General features: G+C 36.1%; 1 protein-coding gene, 1 long non-coding RNA gene and 1 pseudogene across 7 annotated transcripts in view; 2 read left to right on the top strand and 1 right to left on the bottom strand.

Annotated features, from left to right (window-relative positions):
• The window catches only part of LOC143685153 (uncharacterized), a 30,847-nt gene extending 25,769 nt beyond the window's left edge, over positions 1-5,078 (top strand). Inside the window, exon 3 of the long non-coding RNA XR_013176406.1 lies at positions 4,876-5,078. This is a non-coding gene — a long non-coding RNA (uncharacterized LOC143685153). The remainder of the gene's footprint in view (positions 1-4,875) is intronic.
• TRDN (triadin) overlaps positions 1-14,843 on the bottom strand; it is a 435,680-nt gene that overhangs the window by 383,165 nt on the left and 37,672 nt on the right. The gene's annotated exons all lie outside the window — the stretch shown is intronic.
• On the top strand, positions 13,223-13,451 carry LOC143682927 (small nuclear ribonucleoprotein G pseudogene; annotated as a pseudogene).

The following is a 14,843-nucleotide window of genomic DNA, read 5'->3' on the forward strand; positions in this document are numbered from 1 at the left end:
ACATGAGAAAAACAACAACATGATGGAATTTATTTCATTATGTATCCAGAGAAAGAAGTGTTTATAAGAACTGTATGTGTAGGGACAGGGAAAAAGAGGAACTCTGACTCTCAGAAGAAATGTGTGACTGTGGACCAAGCAGGGGACAAGAAATCAGGGTGCTGGCTCTGGTCCAGGGTCTGCCTGTGAATAAGAAAGACACTTACTGTGAGATCACCTGTAAAACAAGGAGTTTGGGTCAAGTCAGAGGTACACAACTCTAACCCATGGATCAACAACTGAGCTTCAGGCCATTCAAGACACGCTTGAAATTATATGACAAATTTGATATCTACATACCAAGATGCTCTGAGAAAAAATGCTCCATCCTTTTCATCAGATAGCATAGTGAGTATTATATGCAAAAATAGTTGTGAATCTTTGGATTACAAATATTTCTCAAATGCCAGACTGTAACCTAATGCCAGCTGGTTACATCAGAATCACCCCGAATAATTTTTAATCACAGATTCCCAGACAACAGCCCCAGGAATTCTAGTTCAGTAGCTTTGGGGTAGGACTTGGGAATTTATCTACATAGAAGTTTGGAAAATGCACATTGAAAAGATAGTTAAGCTGAACAAACAAAAAAATAGTACGTTAAACTTGGTAATACGGAAAAGAGTGGGAGGGCATAGACAAAATGTGTTAAGACATCTGTGTATCCTAACATCACTCAGTGGGTCATCAGCACAACAGTAATGACCAGAAAGTTTACAAAATTTATAAGGAACTATATACTTAGAATTGGGCACCTTTATAATAGGATATCATTATAATTTTTGTTCAGCCGGAACTCAAATCTTCCATAAACTTTTTGAAAGGATTAGAACAAATCAGAAGAGTCTAGCCCAGGCTTCCATCTTTCTGCATTGAATCCACATATCACATGAAGAAAATGAAGGCCGAAAAGTTGGAGAGAGATAAGATTTGCTGGTTTTCATCATTTAATCCACAGAAAAACAACAACAACAAAAAACCCCAGCTTCCTCTGCCTTTCAAAGGACTTCAAAATGAGCTTGAAGCTCCTTTATGCTTTTCTGAAAAGAACATTAAGGTATTTATTTCCATATTTCAAAAATGCAAGCAATTAGATAAACACAAATAATACTTCAAACATTTTTCTTTTAAGAAGCTCAGAGTTTTAGAGACAAGATGATAAAGCTGCACACATCTGGAGTGGGAGCAAGCATTCTACTTCCCATGTTAAGAAAAGAGACTAAAACAGGAGCTCAAAAGAATCATCTTTCTAAAGTCTACTCATTATCAAAGTTTCCAAGTATTGGGTATTGCTTAGTCCCGAGCACTTTCATCTTCTGAACTGTATGTCTAAATAGACCTAAAGCTGGCATTACATTTTATGTGAGCCCACGCATCTATGGCATATTGATTTTTTAAAATGTTTTTATTGAGATATCTTCCCATACATATATTCCATACATAGTGTATGATGAATGGCTCACAATATCATCACATAGTTGTGTACTCATAACCATGATCTTTTTTAGAACATTTGCATCACTTCAGAAAAAGAAATAACAAGAAAAAAGAAAAAACTCATACATACCATACCCCTTACCCCTCCCTCTCACTGACCACTGGTGTGTCTATCTACCCAATTTATTTTACCCTATATCCCTCCTATTACCTATTTATTTTTTGCCTTTTTTTTTTTTGCTCATCTGTCCATACCCTGGATAAAAGGAGTATCAATCAGACACAAGGTTTTCACAATCACACAGTCACATTGTAAAAGCTATGTCTTCAAGAATCAAGGCTACTGGAACACAGCTTTACAGTTTCAGGTACTCCCCTCCAGCCACTCCAGTACACCATAATCTAAAAACGGATATTTATATAATGCATAAGAATAACCTCCAGGATAACCTCTTGACTCTGTTTGAAATCTCTCAGCCACTGAAACTTTATTTTGTCTCATTTCTCTTTTCCCTGTTTTGGTCAAGAAGGCTTTCTCAATCCTTTGATGCCAGGTCCTGGCTCATCCTGGGATTTCTGTCCTATGAGGCCGGGTAGATTTACACCCCTGGGAGTCATGTCCCACTTAAGAGGGAGGGAAGTGTGTCTACCTGCCGTATTGGCATAGAGAGAGAGGCCACATCTGAGCAACAAAAGAGGTTCTCTAGGGGTGACTCTTAGGCCTACTTTTAAGTATCTTTTGTGGGAATGAGTTTCATAGGGATGGACTCCAAAAGCAAGGGCTCATATGGCCAATTGATTTTCAACAACTATACTCAGTGGGAAAAGACTAGTCTTTTCGACAATTGTGCAGGGAAATCTGCAAATCCACATGCAAAAGAATGAAAGTGGACTATGCAATTTTTCTGCAACCCTAAACTGCTTTAAAAAAATTGTCTACTATAAATAAATGAACTAACGAATGAATGAATGAATAATTAGATACCCCCATTCTCCAAGAACCTATATGGTATTTGGTCAAATGGACTCGGTTTCAGACCAGAGAGAGGAGCTGCCTTCCTCAGAGTCAGTCCTATGATTGATTCTAGATGGTGGAACTGTCCATATTACATAAAACAGTGAAATTCCTATCATGTTATTGCAAATAGTTTGTCTAAATGGGTTTATACTAGATAAAAAACTGACAGAATTGTATTTAGATTAAAATTAGATATCTCACAGTAGTTTCTTCTATGGAGTGTGCATTGTTATAAGCTTTATTTAACTAAGCTTCTTCAAGTATCACAACTACATTAGTATCACCAAGCCATAGACATTTAGTAAAATAAGCTTTATAAAACTGTGGATGCTTTATAGTGTGTACTTTTAGAAACTACTAAGCAACCTTCTCTGAAGTAACATAACTCTAGGATTATGCTCTGCAAAATGTTTGCCTTCCAATGGCTGTTTCATCTTAGAAGGAAAATTGGAAACAGTCTAGGAAACACTTTTCTTGCAAAATAAATCACTTCCCTTTTTAATTTTGTGAGCAAAAGGAAATATATTACATATTCAAGTTTAAATATTAAGCCCATTGGTTCACTTTTGGAGAAGGCTCTTCAAAGTGAGCATTAATGTTTTTCCATGCCTTACCCTGATTAAATGTGCTTTCTTTAAAAGACTCCACAGACAATAAAAAGAACCAAATCATAAAAATAAGTTTTGCTATGGCAGTTTGCGAAAGAAAATCATGGTTCTCATTGCACTAGTCCCAACGCTGATCACAGTTATAATGGTTTAGGTTTATATAGCATCCCTGCTCCAGGGAAACTGAAAAGTCTCAAGTCAGATTTTCCTGATGTATATATGACCTTCTGGGAATTGCACAAGCATTTCAAAAGTCAAGTAACTCTAAAGAGCACTTGGCTAATAAAATCAGGCAAACCTGATCTGAGTAAGGTTTGCCGAAACTTAAGGCAGGTAAAAGTTGATTGGTCATTTGAGAAAAAATTAAATACTATATGGTCTTTTCACCTTACCATATAATTATCTTTTACAAGAATAACTCAAATTTGTTGGATAGCATTCCCATTAATGATTTGCTATACAATGAAACTTTAAATAAAGTAAATTGCACAAGAAATCTGTGATTCCTTTGCAAATTCCAAAAGTAGCTAAAAACTGAAACTATTTAAGGGATGATTTCCAGTAGTACTGCTTAATTATTTTTGATCTGTTGGGGAAAGTGTTAGATTTTAAACTATAAGTATGTATAAATGTATTTTGAAAATATATATTCGCACCCCACATATACATAAACATAGTAGATTAGTTGGGCATGCATTATCAACTGATTAAAAATGAAATGATAGGATGCCAGAATTCACAGTAACAGCAGTTGGATCAGATATGAAACATAGTTACTTCTCCAATTATTTGTTCTTTTCAATCAGTTGAAGTTTTGGATTCCTTTACCCATATTTTTGATATTAAAATAATCTTACTCTTCACGGGCTGTGAATACATAAACTAATGTAAATACAGATGACATAGTTTATTCTTTTGCCAAAGGAATTACTATGTATAATGCTATACTTTCAGAGAAAGTTTTTCTATAGATTTTAACTGCATCATGTCATTACAAAGCTAATGATTGCCAAATTAAAATATTTTAAATAATAAATATTATTATCTTAAATAATAAATAGCATACCCACTTCCTTCACTTACATCCAGAAAAGGAAAAATTATCTCTAAAGATCAAGAAATGCCTGAAGCACAAATGTCACCATCCAGAATGAAATTCTAGCTCTGATATTTGTTAATTGACCCTTGAAAATGTATTCAAAATTAACTATTCTAAGAACCTTTCCAATGGGGGTCTTTTAAGAGTAAATAAATCATTGTAAAGTCATTATGGGACATGCTGAATAACTAGATTTTAATAATAGATAGTCTATCTTTAGTATCAAAAAGCCAAGCTTACCAAATTTATCAGTCAACCCTGCGGAATTCTCAGTTGTGAAGTGACCAGCTCTCATTCTGCAGCAAAACAGTAACAGAAATAAAAAGCAAAAACAGACAAAAATAAAACGAGAACTTGGTTCTAGCTCAGAATGTGCCTCTGCAATATGCAAACAGCACTGTTACATTAAGATTGAGAACCACAGTTCCTCATCCATGAAATCATGACAATTTTTGAATCCACAGTCTCCACAGTAGCACCAAACTACGCAAAACAGCAATATTTCCTGGTGTCCTGCAAATTGTTTCTCATGAAATATGAATAAGAGCAATCTATAAAATCTAATTCTTAATTATGTAAAGCAGAACATTTCAATGACATCATTTATTAATTTATTCCTCTGTTCATTTGTAATTTTCATAGATCTTACGAATAAAAGTCTTTTTTTTTCTTAGAGCTCGTTATTCTAATGGTACTCCTGTGAAAGAGGATTTTACTGTTTTTCATACGGCACTTTCTGTAGTCCCAGCCTCCTCAGATTCTATGACCTAAAACAAGCTATTTGCAAATGGAACAAAGCCAATTCGCCCTGCAATGGATTCTTATGAAGCTACTACTTTTCATTAAGAGATTTGAAAAACTAAGAAATTAAAAAACATTCAAGTATTATTTTCTTCTTCTTCTTTTTTTTTCTCTTCTTTTAAAGATGGGTTTGGTTCTTCTGAAAGTGGGGCGTCATCCAAAGAGGTCTTACAGTTTATAAAACCAGACCCTAAGAATACCCGATGGGTGGGCGAGTAGCAGCAAGTTGGTGATAGAGCAGTAAATGGGGCTGGGAGCAGCGCTGACTGGGGACATCGTGGGTGTCACTTCACCTTTCTGCAACCCACCTTCTGTACCTATGAATCAGGGGCTGCCTTTCCCTCCTTACCATAAGGAGGGCCAATTGGCAGTGAGAGCATGTGATATTCTTCAAAGAAAAGCTTCATGCTCAGTATCATGAAAGGAACATGCCCTATAGAGAAGTCCTAGGTACAATAGACGTGCATTCTGGTGACATAAAACCAGCAGGTCATACAAGCTCCACCTCGACCTCTGAGACTCTGGAATCTAGTGAGACCAGACTCTAACAATTGCAAAACCATGTCAAAGTCTATATTTTAAAAATTGCACAGACTGAGTCTAAGGGAACCATGGCTCCCATAGCCCTTGTCTTCCAACTATATCCTGGTGCAAACTTGTCCCTGGCTCCTGGGACATGCTGCATTCTCTCACTCCTCTGTGGATGTGAGCAGTCTTCTGCATCCTCAGGCTGATGCTACTTCACCCAATTGCCACCTTGCACCCTATTCCTTCATCAGGACTCAATTTAACCATCATTTCCTCATTTGAATCTTGTCTTGACTCCTTAGATCACAATTAAATACTCCTTCCTCTAGATGTCTGCTGCAACCTGCACATGCTTCTAATAAAAGTGATCATGTTCTTCTGAAGTTACGTGGACAAGTCTATACTCTCCAAAGCAACTTATGGCCTGTGAGCCAAATAAAGTTTCAGCAGCATGTAGCCATATTCATTCATTTGTGTATCATCTTGTGTCTATTGCCTATGCTATCCTGCCCCATTAGCAGAACTGAGCAGTCACCACATAAACCAAATGGCCCATAAAACCTTTATGGGTTCACTGCTGGGCCGTTTGCAGAAAAAAGTGTGCCAATCCCTGCTCTAGAATGCTTACATCTTTAAGCTACTCTAGGAAAGTAACCAGCCTAATAGGAACTTGAAATATCAAAAGATTTGTATAAAAGTTTGAAAATTGGGAAATCCATCATTTAAATTCACAATTATAAATATTCGTCTGGCATAAGGTAAGCAATGAAAGTAGGGCTTAGATGGGACAGTGCTGAGTTTGAATCCTTGCTTTGCTCTTCACTAGCAAATAAACTTTAGCATTCATCTATAAAGCCAAGATAATTAAAACTACCTCATAGGGTTATTATGGGGAATAAAAGTATTTAGCTCAGTGTCAAAGACAGCATCTTTTTATTCCTTTTCCTCCAATTGCCAATTTCCCCTATTTCATTATTAATTGATAAGTGATAAATATACTTCCATCTAAGTATGCCTTTTTGAACTAGTGCTGTCCTGTATTTTTTGATCTGTACATGGAATTCTGAAGCACTGAGATTAAATTCCCGTTTCTTTATATGGTAATTAGGGTTATATAACTGAGAATATAAGCCCTGGAGGCTTAAAAATTCATCTCTTCGAAGACTTTACATTGCAAAGTACACAGCTGAAGCTCAACTCATTCATAACTCTATCATTATAATAAAGACAAGGCATATAAAACAATTCAGAAATGCATTTCTTCAACCAATGTTCAGGCTGCACAGCGGATAAAATTATGCATTTTCATTCATATAAAACTCATGTTTTTAATGACTTTACTGCCAATTACAAAAGCACAGTATAGTCATATTTTGTTAATCCTTTCCACAATTTTGTGCCATTCTTTATTTTAAATAGGCAGTTAGGTCCCAAAGGATTTTTTTGTAAGGTAGTTATTTGGAGCACAAATGTTTTCTTTTCCCCCTTTAATTAAAGTATGCTATGAGGGTTGGTTATGGTCTCAGTATGCCAATCAAAACCTTTTTAATATTATGTAGCTGAATTGTTATACAAATAAAAGTGTAGACATCCTTACACCTTTAGATATGTTTGTCTATTATCTCCATAAAGAATGGAAGCAAACCTTTGTCAGCTCAAGCCTCAATTTTTTCAGGACACCTTGGCTAAACTTCCAGAATGATGTAAATCTTACTCCTGAATGCTTTCAGACACCCTCTCTGTACACTGACCTTAGTACCACATTGCATGGTAATGGCCAGTTTGTGTTTTGTGTCTCCCACTAGAAAGTAAGCTCCTTGAAGCTTCTCACATTTCAGTTTTACGTCGTGCCACGCCCAAGGACTGGCACTCAGTCGATGGCGTTGAACTGTCATGCTGAACATAACATTGAATGCTTTGTCTTGCCTTTAGGCGCTGGCTGCTCCAAAAACAATGTGTTCCATTAGAGAATCAGCCCTTCATGTAATCAGTCCCAGGCAGTTATTCCAGAAGCACATTTTGCATGAGTCCCTCCATCACTGATTCTAACAGAGTCTGAAGCCTTACTAACGTGAGGAAATAGGGTGCTGTCCCTTCCCCCGTTCCCCAGAGGTTCTATATATGGAAAGCCACTGAACCTCAGCCACTGCCATCAGAGCTTCAGGAGGAGGGAGCCAACAAGTCAAAGCTTTCTGGGACTGGTGCCTGGGTTGGATGAGTGAAGAGGAGCGACTGATGTTCGGACAATGGGAAGGGGTGAGTGGACAATGCAGTGCCTGGGGTGAGGAGTCCTGGCAGTGGGGACTGAGAGAGGGGCAGGTTAACCTGAAGGCTCTGGAAAAATGAGCCCATGGTGGGAAGAGAGTTTGAGGGGAGAAGGGGTAGGTAGGAGTGTTGGCATCTGTTCTCACTTTTTGTGGGTCCTAAATCTTCTCCTGGCAGAGATGCAAAGAGATGGAAAGAAAATCCAAAATCTGGTATTCAAAAATAGTAGCAGCTCTAGTTATACGAGCTGGAACCAGAGGAATGAGAAAAGAGAGAAACCACCGTCCATAGTCACACATTCTTATTCTTGCTGTTGAATTCATAAGCAGAGTGCTAATTCTACTTTCCAGTTTTTGCTTCCTAAATGTAAACTCTGGAGGGTAGGATTCTTAGTTTAGCACAATTGTATCTATTGAATAGTACTTTGCATTTATGGCTCTTTAAAAATATTTTAAAAGGCTAAAATAATTTATTATTTATATTTACTTATCAGTTGAAAACTGCATAAAACTGAAAAGTTTCAAATGTGAAAACATATTTTTAAATAAGAGAAAATGCTCTGCATCCACCAAGTTCTTTACCTTTTCCCCACTCTTTCTGCGGCCATAATACTTGACAGATTATTTGCATTAATACACAAGGCTGGCCAAAAAGAGTATTTACAGTATACTGTAAACAAATTGGAGATAATAAATATTAAATATTTGCATATCGATTTTTAATAAAGATCTCAGTACAAGTGTACCAAAATTTTATACTCTTCTGGATGTGCAACAGACACAGAATTTTTAGGTTGTATGTAAGAAAATGCTTGCCATCGGCAATTCTGACTTTTTAAGATTCAAATTCATCAACCCTTTATGAACAACATAATGCTTTATTTTGAAGCTGGTTAAGGAATCCCAGAGTGATAAACCCTAGTAAAAACATCTTGCTCAGCCTTATTGCAGCCTTTACTGTAGCATGAAAAGTGGGGTTTCATCTTGGTAGCTACTTTATTTCTTCAATAGGACATCAAGCATAACAGAATCAAGGAATGGTTGTCTTGGCCAAGATCCCTGCTACTTCGAATGCCTAATTGGTGATAATTAGTAAAATGTGTGACTCTCTCTAGGCAGTCACTTATGCTATATCGGCTCTCAAGCCCTGTTGAGTAGACAGCATGCTAGATTCACCCCACTTCTCCCTTCTTTCCTCTCCACCCAGCATCTTTCTGCAGGGGACAACCTGCAGCATTCTGGTCTTCAGCTGTGTGGACCAGAGAACCACATGTCTGCAAATAACAAATAATCAGTTTGTATGTTTGTATTTGTTAGTTTGGTTGATAATATCATATGTTTCTGTAGTGCTTTATAGTTCGTAATGATAATTCACATATCTTATCTTAACTGATCTTTCTAAGACAGGCTGGACTGCTCATTTTATTCTCTCTTTAGAGAAAAGGAAGTTGATGCTCAGTGATAATGTGATAAAAAATACTGGGAAATGATGCCAAGACTTGCCCCCAGATAGCTAGACGTAGTCAATTCTATCAGCCAAAACTAGGACATAAAGAATAACACCTGGCAAATACCTATTGAGTGCCAACTATATGTCAGGCACTATTCTACGTGCTAAGAATACAATCCCCTCTCTCCTGATTACATCCTAGTGAGGAGAAGTTATATTTGAACCTGCTTTTAAGATGAGTTTGAATAATAAGGAGCGGTTCATGTTTAACTGAACCTATTACCTTCCCCAATTCAACTGATGCCAGGAGGTACTCTGTTTCAGTCTAGACAGAAAAGAATGGTGGATTAGAACTCTGGACACCACAGCACATAGACAGCCTGAGAGCCATGAAAGTGACAGTTCTTAACTCTGAACTTCCCCCTCCCCATACCTATGGTGGTGGACTTTGGGAAGGGCATCTTTCAAAACAATGCTCTCACTGTTTCTATAGGTCTACAAATCAGCAGCCACAGCCCTGGGCAAAGTCTCTTCAAAGCAAAGACAAAGGCAAGAGAACTGGATTCCATAATGATAACTTTGTGCTGTCCCTTTAGCTGAAAAACAGTGATCGTATTCAAAATAAATATGCAATTTAGATTTATAAAGCTATACAGCAATATTAGATTAGATTTTCAGTGTTGGATGTATTATTTAATCCAGCACCAATTCTTATTTAAATTTCACAGATTTAGAACTCAGATCTTTGCCATTCCAAAGGCTAATGCATAATAAATGGATCACAGGGCTATTGAACTCCCATTCAACCATAATACTTATTTAATAAACTTTTTCTCTGTATGGCAGTTTTCTAGCATAATCATCACAAAAAGAAATTAGAAAGGCATTATAGAGAAGGAGCACGCTTGTGCTTCTGTCCAAATTTGGTTTTTCATGAATTGTAAACATAATCTAAATTAAGATCAAAGACACAAGATTGGAACTAAAATTGGACGGCCTGGCTTAATCTTATCTAACAAGCTGTTAGGAAAAATGTAAGCACTTAATTTTGTCTTTCTAACCAAACCCAACCCACATCTTATCTTTTACTGAAACTTTACTATAATAAACTATGCCCAAGAATATTTCTCTCCCTTCCAAAGTTTCTTTCTTTCTGTATACCTATTTCCTTTTTGTATTAAGGTCTGGATGATTTGTCAAGGCATCTTATTTTGATATTATATTTGATTTATTTTAGCCCGTATTTTAACTTTATAGTATGGGCTTATTCATTCATTCAAATATCTGTTCAACATTTGTGCATTTATCCATTCATTCAAGCATTCTCATCAAATGTTTACTGAGGACTTACCATGTTAAAGGCATTGTTCTATATAGTGAAAATGAAAGGAGATGGATCTATATTCTGATCTCCCTAATTCCTAAATATTTAAGGTTATTTGCATTTCTTTCACTGCTATCATTCTGCCTACAAAACAGTTGCTAACCCCTTTGCTGAGATGGTAACTGGAAACTCCCTTGTACATCTGTTTTGTAGCTTTTTAAAAATTTAGATCTTTCCAAAAGCCTCTACCTTGAAAGGATGTCTATCTCTGAAGATACAATTGGGAATGAATTAAAGTTATCAATTCAGATACATCTAGCTACTTACTTTTATCAAATGTATCAATTGCAAAAAGAAACTCATCCCTACTGACATTTTCCTATATCTCACGCAAGAAAATGAGACTAGAGTTGCTTTTGTTACTATCAAAAGGAGTAACAGTGCATCTACCTATAAGGAAATTATGAGCGCTCAAAATACTGCTAAAAGAAAGTTTACCATTACACAGCCATAATGATTTTGCCCCTTTCATTCATTTAATAGATGTATATTGAGCATTTACCATATGACAGTCATGGCGCCAAGAATTGGAGATAAAAATCAGACCAGATGGCTTCTGCCCTCTAAGAGCTTGGAGGCTGTTGTGGAAGACAGACAAGATTCAAGCATTGTTTACTAAGTGTGTGATGTAGTAGTAGACAGACCACCATGGGGACCAGTGTGAGGAGACAGCATGTGAAAGAGCTTAGAGGGTATAAGAAGGCCAGCTTCTCAAGAAACTGCAGGCCTCTTCGGAGGCAAAGGAGGCAAAGGCACTTGTAGCAATCTAGAAAGGGAGAAGGATAAAGAGGGAGGTAGGCAGAAAATACATCAGTGACTTCTGAAATGAGGATTCTAGACTTCATTGCAAAAAACATGGCAAGCCACAGCTGAATTTCAGCAGAGGACTCTCAATTGTACATTTTTTAAAGTTTATTTGAAAAGGAGGGTCCAGCAATGGGGGCAAGACGCTTGAAGAGACCAGAATTACTAAAACGTGACCATAGTTGAAATCACTTTTTATACCACAATATGTTTTAAGCCTCCTATTTGTTTAGTGTCATTGAATATAACTCGATGTTGGCTCTTGGTGGCATGGAAAGAGGACAGGTGTCACGATCACTGTAGGAGATGAAGCCCAACCAAAGCTTATTTTCAGAAAATAGATCCCTTTATAACTTGTGGCCATTGAATGGGGAAACAATTTGCTGAATATACTTAACAGTGTAAACAAGATAAAAGGAGCACTGTTTAATAAAATTTTAAAGATCAAAATGAAATAATGTAATAGAGGGTGAAGGACACTAAAGAAGGATTCCAACAATTCAAGCATCAGCTTTATTACTTCTGGTATAATCAAGGACTACTTACTTTTATTATGCATCTGAAAAATCATTTAGTGTAATTTTATAACCTATCCAAATATGTGTATGCACTTTACATAAATTCATACACCTGACCAAATATATTTTCCTTCAACAGTCTTGTTTTTCTTTTCTTACTTACTTTATGATATTATTTGTTATGCTGTTTATATAGATACAGATAGGCCCATCTTTGAAAAAATAGGTTGCTTCTGGGTTTTCCATCTTGTTAGGAGCCTTCTCATCCTTAGGCAGTACATAGAGTTTTCTAGACTTTTAATCAAGACTTCTGTTGCTTTATTTTTTTATATTTATATTGAAGAGTATATACAAGGGATATATTTACTGAATAGTCCATCTTTTCTTCTTAATATATATTGCTTATTAAATAATCATATTTTAATCTTAATTGGACTATCCTCTTTATGATATTACATCAAATACTTTTATTTATATAACACTTTTCATTAGATTTTGGGAAGCTTTTTATTGCAACAACATACACAACTCAAAATTTCCCACGTAACCACTTTAAACTGTAAAATTCAATTGCTTCAATCACGGTCCCAATATTGTGCTGCCATCACCAACATAACTCACTTCTCAGAAACTGCATAGCTTTTTCATCAATTATGGGTTCAATGTACTAGCTATGTTGTATCTAATTAGTACTGAAATAAGTGCATGATTATTAAAATAATGCCCGTCTTTGGATCATGTACCATTACCCTGCCTACCCTCAGTGGTACAGCTGGCACACAGGGGGAAACACAGCCGGGAGAAAAAACTCCCTATGAGCCTGGGGCCTTGGCCAGTGGCCCACAGAGCACTGGGTGAGCCTGCGCTGTTGCCCCTGCATCCACTGGACCTGTATAGAGGGTTCACTTCTAGAAAATAACTCCAAAACATTATAAAGCTTTCAGAAGCAGTCACAAGAGGCTTCTTAAGAAACAAACTCAATTCAAGTAGTGTATTATTCAATTTTTGTATTAATTCGCAATTCCTTTCATTCATTTTCATAAATTATTTCTTGATCAAATTCTGCTTCTATTGTGAATTGATTAAGTATTTTCTTTTTGCTTTTCTATTTTTTTGCATGGGCAGGCACAGGGAATAAAACCCAGGTCTCCTGCATGCAGGTAAGAACTCTGCCACTGAGTCACCATGGCCCATCCTGATCAACTTTTTTAATTTTGCTAATTTGGATATCTGAAAGTAAATCTGGAGCACTGAGCCCACCAAGTAGACACCATGAGCAAAGCTCACCCTCCCGAGTTGAAAAAAATTTACGGACAAGAAGTTATCATTGACACTACATGGAAGCAGACATGTCCAAGGGACACCACAGGGATTTGGTCCCTTTATGAATCTTGTGATCAATGAATGTGTGGAGATGGCAGCTACTGGACAACAGAGCAATATTAGAATGGTGGTAAAACAAAGAAATAGTATCATCCTAGAAGCCCTGGCACGAGTATAAATAATGGCTGTGTGCAGCAGAGAAATCAATTGCTTCCCAACATATTTATGAGCCTAATATGTGACAAGCACAGCTTCCAGTGCTTTACATCTCTATTCTCTGACTTAATCCTGAAAATAAACCATGAAAGTAGTTACAATTATTAACCCCATTTCACAGATGAGGAAATCGGGGGCCAAAGAAATGAAGCCACTTGTGCAAGTTCTCTCAGCTTGTGAAGAGTCAATACAGTAAAATAAATGTAAAGCCAATTACCTGTGGAAATAATAAGCTTGAGTGCAGAAGTTCTATAATATAAATTCAACCTACAGAAGATATGAATTCATACCACACGAGTTCAAACCCTGTCTCTGTGTCTTACTAACTAGTTGACCATGGGCAGTTTATTCAATAGCTGTGTACTTCAATGTCCTCATCTTTAAATGGGGTTATTAATATGATTGATCTCCTAGGGTGGCTACAATAATTTAATGAAGAATACTTGTGCTTAGAATATCATCTGGGTCCCAGTGAGTTCTCACTAAATGTGAATTATCTTATTGCCAATTTCACTTAAGCCTTCCTGAAACACTTTAATATAGTGTTTATCATAAATCCTTTTAATGAATGAGAAATGAAAGCAACTAGGGAGCTGTCAATGCCTTTCAAATATACGGTTATAAATCCATCTGATATGGTAAAATTCATCCTGCAACGAATAAGTTATTCACAAAAGAAGAACTACAACTTATCAATAAATGACTGACCTCAACTTCATCATGCAATAAAAGCAAATTTAAAAACAGTGATATAGTACTTTCTCTCATATCAGATCAGTAAACATTTAAATGTACATTATAAAATATTGGAAAAAGCCTGAAGAAATGAACATTTTCATGTATTGAATATGGTTATTAAAAATTAGAGGAAATTTTTTTAATATGCATCGAAAGCTTAAAATCCTATGCCTTTGAACCAGTGATGTTTATTATTACAAAGAAATTAATTAGGCTTAGCAAGGATATGATCATTTCCACATTGTTTATAATAATGAAAAACTAGAAGCAATATAAATACCCAACACAAAAGATTGGCTGAACAAACAATATAATGAAATACAATACAGCCATTCAAATGTGGATATAAACTTCTATTTGCTGATTGAAAAAGATACTCAAGAAACTATGAAAAAAATCAAATTAAAAAACTTTTATATTATGCAAGGTATGAAGTCATTTTTGTATCAATACAGTATTGTATGTTTATACAAAATATATGAGAAAAATTAGTACAGTCATAATGTAGTTGAATGAAAGATATGGCATTTGGGGTATCTTTTTCTTCTCTGTTTTTTCTAACTTTTTTTATAGCTCAAAACGTAGGTAGCTTGAATATCTAAAAAAGAAATCTGCA

Source organism: Tamandua tetradactyla, chromosome 5 (genome assembly GCF_023851605.1).
Source record: "Tamandua tetradactyla isolate mTamTet1 chromosome 5, mTamTet1.pri, whole genome shotgun sequence".
Classification (NCBI taxonomy): Eukaryota; Metazoa; Chordata; class Mammalia; order Pilosa; family Myrmecophagidae; genus Tamandua; species Tamandua tetradactyla.